Here is a 9,589-nt window from a genome sequence, read left to right as displayed (position 1 = left end):
ACTTACCTGCAGGATAGTAACACAACATCAGATTTTGAGTTTTGTTGGTGTGAAATTTGGAACATTGAAATTACCAAATGGGTTAGGGCATTCCTTTGGCTCGTATGTCACAATGGTACGCTCAGTAACACGGTCAGATTCTTCAGACACTTATTGGAATTGATGGAGTGTACGATATAACAGTATTTTACATATTCTCCGAGATTGTCCGGAGGCAAGGCCAATCTGGCTAAGCTTACTCCCTGCTGATAAATTAAGTGATTTCTTCTCAGTAGCTCGACTTGATTGGATCAGCAATAATGTCAACGAACAAAGAAGAGTAAATGATATAGGTTGGTCAAGTATATTTTCTTTTGTAATTTGGAAGTGGTGAAACGATCGTGTGTTCGGCGGAAGTATTGTAAGAGGCGAGAAAAGGAGAGATGATACTTGCTACTGTCTTCGAGTTTCATAAGGCAATCCTGTTGGGTTTAAATAACCGAACTAACATAAAGACAGAGCAATGGATCAAATGGTACCCGCCGGAACCGTTGTGGATTAAAATCAACACTGACGGAACCAGTAAAGAAAGTAACGGCATATCCGCAGCTCGGGGGTCACATATGGGATCACTGCGGCGCCTAGTGTGGGGGATTTGTAGTGAATTTGGGAAGATGCTCAATCTTCACCTCTGAGCTTTGGGGACTACTTCATGGATTACTGTTGGCATGGGAAAGAGGATATCGGAAAGTAATTATGGAGGTCGATTCACGAGACGTAATTAAGGCTATGGAGGAGGGTGTTGAAGATTATCAACCACAGGCGTGGCTGCTTCAGAAATGTCATGCGATTAGGGACAGGGAATGAGATGTTGTTTTTTTCCATACTTATCGTGAAGGCAATCAAGCTGCTGACTGGATGGCAAATTTCACAGGATCATATTCTCTGGGTTATCATGAGTGTGATGTGCCTCTTGTAGGCCTCCAGGATATTCTTAACGGGGATCGTGATGGACGATCCATGAAAAGAATAGTTTTTTCTTAATTTTTTCTGTTTGTTTCTGGGCTATGCCCTCCTATTTACAAAATAAATAAATATACAAGTGTTTAATATATTAAACTCACTCCAATAAGAGATAGTTTAATAGAGAGGTATAATGAGTAATTCATTATACCCCATTGGAAATGCTCAAGTATTATTCAACACTTAAAATTTAGTACTTATTTTTTCGTTATTTAATTTTCTATTTTATCAAACATCTAAATATTTAAATTAATTAATCAGCCGACCCATACCATTTGAGTATTTTATACGTTGAATATGTCTTAACAACTAATCTTTGGTTGCTTCTTTTAATGGCCGTGTTGGATATATAACACAAACAATATCGATATGTTCAAGGGAAATTTACATCCCTAACTATTAGAAGGAAAGCATAAACTATATATTACTGTATTTGTTAATAAATAGGCTAAAAGTATTAATTAAACCATTAAACTTTCAAAATTTTAGGAATCCAGCCTCTAATCATATATTTTTTCAAATTAAGCTTTTGAAATTAATTTTCACAATGTATCCCTCACAAATTGTTCTGGCAGTGAAGCTGTAAGGGGATGAATCAATGTAAGCGAAAATTAAAGCTCAAAGAGCTTAATCCTCAAAACTTTATAAATTCAAGTGTTTTAATCATGACTTTAAATAATATCATTATTTGAATTAATTGAATTCAAAACTAATACATAAAAAAAAAAAAGACTACTTAGAAAATATATTAGTAAAATTTGTTATACTAACTCACATTGTATACAAATATCTTATATTAGCCAACTTATAATAAAATGAGCATCTCCAATTCATACTTGTTTTGTTTTATTATTATTGTAGACAAAAATCGTATTTAAACCCTTGACCCTTAGAACTTTTCTTGATTAAGCCATTGAACTTTAATTTTCACACATGCTGAGCATTTCACTTAGTTAATTGAGCTATAGTGAAGAGTTTAATATGTATGAAAATTAAAATTGAAGAGCTTAATCTGAAAAAATAAACTCAATCCTTAAAACTCTATTGGATGGAGGGTTTAGAGGGGTTAGTAAGAGAAGGGTTAGTAAGGGTTGATAGAAACCCTTGTTTGGGAGAAGGAAGGGTTAGTAAGGGTTTCTACAAACTGATGTTTGAAACACAAAAAAAAAATTAGGAGGGTAAGGGTTTGGAGGGGTTTTGAAGGGTTTCTTTTTAACAAATTGCATCCAATTTTGAACCTTCCAATTGGTGGGTTTGGAAGGGTTAGAAATTACCCTTCCTTCCCCTTCCTTCCCTTTCCTTACCTTTCCCTACCTTTCCCTATCATTCTCTACCATTCCTTTATTAACCCTTCCCTACCCTTCATCCAATCAAGGCTTAATATATCATTTGCACCCTAAACTTGTCCAAAAAACTTAATTGACCTCTCTGAACTTTCAAGGTGTCCCGATAGCCTCTTCAACTTGTATAAAATGTTCAATTAACCCCTTAAACTTGCATAAAATGTAATTAATTAATTAATCACTCAGTTGCAAAAAAGTAAATTGAATACGGAAGATGTATTGCACGAGCCTTAAAAAAATAAAACAACCAAAGTCGGGATATGCGGTTCTAATATCACAGAAGACTAAAATGTAGTTTTTTTTCATCCTCAATCCTAAATAAAACTTTCCGAACATTTTTTAGAGAAAGGTTTTTGATAAATAAGGTTCATCAAGTTTTATAGTTAAGCAAGTAAGAATTCATTATATTTTACGCAAGTTCATGGGGCTAACTGAACATTTTATGTAATTTGAAGGGGCTTTTTGGACACTTTAAAAGTTTAGGGGACCATTCAATCTTTTTGGACAAGTTTAGGGGGACAAGTAATGTATTAAGCCAACTCTAAATAATAATAAGGTTTAAGATATGTGAAATACATCTTCCGCATTTAACTTATTTTTCTTTTGCAACCGAGTGATCAATTAATTACGTATTACGCAAGTTTAAAGAGCTAATTAAACATTTTATGCAAGTTGGGGGCTATCGGAATACTTCGAAAGTTCAGAAAGTCAATCAAACTTTTTGGACAACTTAAATGATGTATTAGGCCAATAAAATAGTATCTAATTAGCCTATAGCTCTCATGATTCGTGTAGCAATCTTAAATTGACAATTGTGCAACAAATGTTATAAACTCCAAGAAATTATTCAAACATGTAGAGAAGGAAAAAGTTTTCAATAACAAAAAAAACTTTAGGTTTAGAATACCTTCAAAAAATTACACTAATATTACCAAACCATAATTTTATCTTAGCAATTTATAATACTTTTTCTCTACCATTAAAAAAAACAACACGTTATTAACATTCCATTCAAACAAAAGCCCCCATTAATTTTGCTCTAACATATTACACCGTTGAGGTTTTGGATACCATACAAACTGTGTAAGGGAATAAATTTTAACATTTTCAACAGTAACATTAATGAAAAATTTCAACAAATCAGTCCAGGTGTTACGCAGTGGCGAATACAGAACTGCTCGGTTGGGGGGCCAATTTAACACCAAGCCGAGCCGCCCAAGTCTGGGGTGCTAATTCAGCACCCCCAACCTTAAACAATGGAGACAGGGGAGCCGGAAACCACCCCTACTCAGGGTGGTTCCGGCGGTCGGAGGGGCCCGGACCCCAGGCCCCCCTGTCTCCGCCCCTGGTGTTACGACATCCCTCCTAGAATTCATGGCTCCCATACGCTAAGTCAAGCAATTGACACGTTTTTCTAGACTAACATTTTCCTTATTTTATACCTTGCTTCTGATAGAACCGCACCATCCCTTCTTCATCTTTCTTGCTCGATTTGCTCACGGGTTCTGTCAAGGTTTGACATTCATTAGTGTAATTTCACACCTCCAATTTGTGCTAATCAAACATATTTGTCTTGTAACAGAAAATTGTTTGTTCAAACATCACACACTGTCCACCAAGCAAAAAACTATCAGGGGCGACGACTTTTGGTGAGGAAAATAGACGAATAGTGTCACTATAATTCAGTACCTCGGTTTTATTTTGATTTCAATATTTCGAAGGAGTTATGAGGCTTGAATGTTACATTCTATTTATATTTATATTCGGTTTAATCTAAAAATAAATAATTAAAAACTCAATTTTTAGAACTTTAAAATTTAATGGCTAATTATACTTTTAACTTTTTATTATTATTAATAAATACTCCGTCTGTTTCATATTACATGTCTTTTTAGAGAATTGTACATAAATTAAGAATATTAGGAAAAAGACTTTACTACCTTTTTTTTATAATAAGAAGATCAACACGAACAAAGAAAAAACAAACTAAGCCGGGATAGACTGCGGGAAACAAGAACCAACAAGATCATCTAAAAGAAATTGCAATAGAAGCGATGGGGGCTGAGGAAGCTTAGTAAAACCAAAGATCGAACCATGGGCACGAGAAGCAAGAAAATCCGCCACAGGATTCTGTTCACGGTAAATATGGCAAACTTCAAATCCTTCAAAGGATCAGAGAAGACTACGGATATCACGGATGAGGTTACGATGGATCCCTACAATTTCCCATGTAGCTGTAATACGACAAATTACCTCTTGGTTGTCCGGTTCCACTACAAGAAAGCGGATATTATAATCCATAACAAGAAGGAGCCCAGAGTAAACCCCCTAGACTTCGGCTTCAAAAGAGCTACCACTCCCAATCCGGTGTTGAAATCCTGCCAACCACTCTCCTACCTCGCTTCGGAGCACACCGCCAGCTACAATCAACTCGTCATCTAGCCGAGAGCCATCCGTATTAATTTTGAACCACCCAGCTCATGGTCTCTGCCACCCAATGAGGATATCAGATCTAGTGAACTATACCGTGTGATTTCCCCCAATTCCTAGGCCTGCTCAAACTCAGTAACTTTAGACATAATAAAACTGACCTTGTGCGGGGGAATCTCATCCCGTCTCTCTGTAACTTTTATTGCAGATTGTTTGTCTTTTGCTGCAGAATGTTTGTCTTTTATTCCAAACTGCTCTTATTAGCAGCAGACTGTTCTCAACTGCTGACTTTTATTTTGTTTGGTGCTTTATTTTGTTTCTTTGTGATCCTATTTATAGCTCCTTGTAGGAAGCTAATGGACACATCTATCTTGCTACTTTTCTAAGTTTAGTTGTTGTACTTTGAAGTGAGATCCTTAGTGATCTCACATTTTAATCTAGTTTTCATTTATGTTATCTTTTCTTATTCTCTTTACTTTGAATATGAGCATGCGTGAGTAGTCACTCTACGAGCTGAAGCCGACCTAAGGGTGGTGGATGCAAATGTTTTTTCGCCCTTATTGTATACAAAAGTATCTTTAGATGATTGTTAGATTGGGTACTTAATTCATTATAGGTCTAGTTAGCCTATACTTTAGTCGAATAATTGCGGAGGAGACTCGGGTTAGACGACGGAAAATACCATCTAACACATATTACTTAAGGATGGAGACACGATTAACTAATGTGCCAAGGGTTTGTTGTCGTGTGACCAGAGGTCACGGGTTCGAGTCTTAGGAGCGGCCTCTTGTCAATTAAATTGGCAAGGGAAGGCTTGCCCCTAATACACCCTTGTGGTGGGACCCCTCCCCGGACCCTCGCTCAGCGGGGACGCGTAATGCGACCGGGCCGCCCTTTAATGCATAAGAGTCTATGTGGGCCTACATTTTAAACTAGTTTGCATACTCTTAGAAGAATCTCTGGAATATGGGAGACTGGCCTTAGTAAGATTAGTGAAAGTTACCTTAGATCTAAGTGCATGATATTGCTCAAAAGAGGGGAATCTACTTGTTCACTAGCCGTCTGGTTGCGCTTCTAATCTGTTCTCTTTAAATTCTGAATTAGCCTAACCTTATTTGCATGCTTAGTTACTACTTAGAGTTAATTGATCTTTTGTTAGTATTAAAAACTATTCTCTAGTCATTCAAAACCTCACTTATAATTCTACCTGATTTACTGTTCTAAGAATCTAACTGTTTTGTAAAGAACTCCGTGATTTCTAGACATCCTATCCTCGTGGAGATGATAATATACTTTCAATTTATTACTTGGACCTGGTACACTTTCTAGTGTCACTCCATTTTGGGGCAACAGTTAATACATGGAAAAAGCGAAGGGACTTCTCAAAAACTCTAGGAAAGAGAGGTTGAATCCAGACGCTTACTGGTTCCTCAAGAGGAAAACTAATAAGCAGACACACTTGCAGCCGTCGTAATGGGACATAAGCCACTGACCAGAGAATTGTTCATTGAGTAGTTAGGTTGCATGACCATCGAAAAGGCCCAAACGTTGTATATTGAACTAAGGGATACTAACCCCGAGGAGCGACAACACATTATTCCCTATCTAACCAATGGTGAATTGCTGCTAAAGAAGGAGATAGCCACATCAATTGTCCGTTGCCAAACAATACCTTCATTTGGCAGCAGGCAAGGTCAGATCAACCTCGACCAAGTTGAGATCCAAACACTAATCCTTTATCTCTTGATCCCTCATAGTACCTACAGAGGTATATCATTTTAAAAGGCGACATGTCATAAACAAGACACGAAATAATAAAATGAGAGAGAGGAAGACCAATAATGAGAAGTAGAAAAAATGCCATACTCCATCGCTTATGGGTATAACTCCTCAAGTCAACTCTAATGACCTCAAGCAACCTCACTTTTGCCACAGGAAACCCCCACCATCGTAGGATAGTGCGAATGTGCTCCATATTCAGACCCTCAATTTTGTGGAAATCTTCATCCCCTTCGTATACAGTTCAACTCTTCAACAAGTTGTGAAGGGGCCAATATGAGTTCTCGAAGGATCTCACTAAAAAAGGGAAACATAGGAACTCACAAGCCCTAATAAAGGTGCACCTTGTATATCACACAAGCATTAGCAGGCATAACATCACTGACGCACACCTCAAAGCTATGGGCCTCTAAGCGATACATCCTCGAGAGTACGCCTTCTCACTAATTTTTTTTTATAGGAGACAAGATATCCTTGATATAGGGGTGCTTTTGATGGTCAAACCGACTTATACTAGAGAACTCTAACACACTATACTAGGCCACACATTTCTCGTTGCCTCCTCATATAAGTTTCTAATAGTCAACCCAACTTCTCTAAAAACAGAACTACCAAAAAACTCTTTGGTAGGTCCATCAGAAAATAGGTTCGATGACAACTAGTAATGACCTCAAGTTCTTCAGACTCCTTACCATAACCACTTGTGCTTTCACCCCCAAACTGGGAAATACTCAAATTTGTGGCCGATCTAGAAATTCTGAAACAATTAAACTCGTACAACCACATGCACACCCACATAAGTACAAGAAGGGAAGTATGAAAATAATTAACAAAAAGAGAGAAATGAGAAGGAAAAAAAACCTAAACTTACTCTAATATGTACGACTTTATAAAAAGGGGAAAGAGTAAGTTCTTTGAAATATGAGCCACCAAGGTCTTGCAAGAATATGAAAAGGTTTCACGCTAATTTTTTTTTTTGGCTTATATGACCATTCACCATTGCGTAACTGTCAGCAAGTTAAAGACAACACCTATTAACTCCTCACATATGCTAATAGATATCAATCGCACCTACCATCGAACGTTAGGCGTGAAAATGTTGTCTTACCAAGAATGATTTGAAATGCACCATTGGAGGGGGAGCATCTATTTCGGACCCAATACGTTAAAGACCCAACGAAAATAGGCCCATGACTCTAAAAAGTCCATCCGACCAAGTGTCTTACCAATCTTCACACTGACACCTCATGTAGGGGCAATAAGGTAATCTTATCTTCTAGAACCATCTATAATAAAAAAAGGTTACTTTCTCTCTTTTAAGGACAAATTTACATTCTTTGAAAATACTTTTTCTTACAACTTTATTGTTTCTGACATTAGGTACCCATGGCATGTCAACCTCTTAAGATAGAGTCAACAATAAATATATATATATATATATATATATATATCAATTAGACGAGTCGGGTTAGTCTTCAAAATTCATTTCTTTAAGCGGTCAGAGTCCGGTGTGAATATAATGCGAGTTTGATCAAACATGGACAAGATAAATATATGTCAAGCTCAATTATGGTGAGTCCAATCCATGAACAGGTCTACATGAAATACATGGTAGTAAAAAATAAAGAAAAACATTTATTTTCTCCTCCATCTCTCCAAATTGTATTTATTATATTTCATATAATTTTTCTTATTTCATAACAATTATACAATTAATTAAGATCTATATACATAAACTATTAAATTTATTTTCTCCTCCATCTCTCCAAGTTGTATTTATTATATTTCATATAATTTTTCTTATTTCATAACAATTATGCAATTAATTAAGATATATATACAAAAACTATTAAATCCAAAAGTTTAAGGTGATAGATAATTAATTCCATAGATAATAATTATTATCTCGAACACAGTCAATACCTCTTAGATTTAAAGCGTCTCAAGACACGTATCTTTCTTTACTTTATCTTGTATTGAAATTTAATCAATAAAACAGTGTCACTAGAATTCAAACTCTATAAAGAAAATGACTAATTGTAATTTGAAGAGAATTTAGAGGCAAGAATTTAATTTTAGAGCTAAAGAATGGATGCATTGATGTATGAATTCCATTGAAAGCAGATTCATCCAACTGGTAACAAAAGTTGCAGTCTTAGAAGCAGTTGCTGCTCTATCCATATTAGCTCATTAAAGCATCAGATAATGAATGGCTAATTAGAAAGAATTAATTTAAGCATATTCTATAAGTAAAGTAAAGTGCATTAACTAGTAAGGAATCAAATGCAATTCTTAAAGCACTATATATATATATATAATTAATTAAGAAGCATTTTCAATGTTTAATTAGTTGGATCAAAGGCAAAGGCAAAGGCAAGCACTTACTTCATTGATTAGACATGGAATCCAGCTCAAGTGAGAGTGAGTTGACATCTTCACAGTTTATAGTATTTTACAACCTTCAATTAATATCTAACTATCTTCTACTGTACTAACTCTAATATTTTAAACTTATCAACTAAATGAATCTTGTTAATTAATTGCTTTATCCTGATGATTTAAATGCCAATCAATTAATTGCTCATCAAGGCTGGAATATATAAATAATGAAAAGAGAAGTCATGCATGCATTTCATCTAGAAATTGCAAAGCATATTTGATGCATATGGAAGTTGATATATAATTAAATTCAAAGATGATGAACAACCTTCATTAATTTTAGTAATTAACCCGCTAAGTATATAAAACAACCATCAAGATATTGAATCAGCTTATTCAATCAAAGTAAAATGAGAATGAAGTTTCTGTTAAAATATATACTGGGAGAGTTTTATCTTCCGAGAGAGTCTCCATGACTCGAATCTGGATTAATCTTAGCTATCGAGGATGGTTTAGACCAAAACATATTTCTCTTCAAATCAAAAGAAGGAATATTTGGTTAATCTATTGCTGAAATACATTGACAATTTTATTTTCTGTTAATAGGGTTGTAATCAAGCCCAACCTAGCCGAGCTTTGACCTCACTGATTAGAAA

The sequence above is a fragment of the Euphorbia lathyris genome, chromosome 6 (assembly GCF_963576675.1).
Source record: "Euphorbia lathyris chromosome 6, ddEupLath1.1, whole genome shotgun sequence".
NCBI classification, from domain to species: domain Eukaryota; kingdom Viridiplantae; phylum Streptophyta; class Magnoliopsida; order Malpighiales; family Euphorbiaceae; genus Euphorbia; species Euphorbia lathyris.
This window is presented reverse-complemented; position numbering follows the sequence as displayed.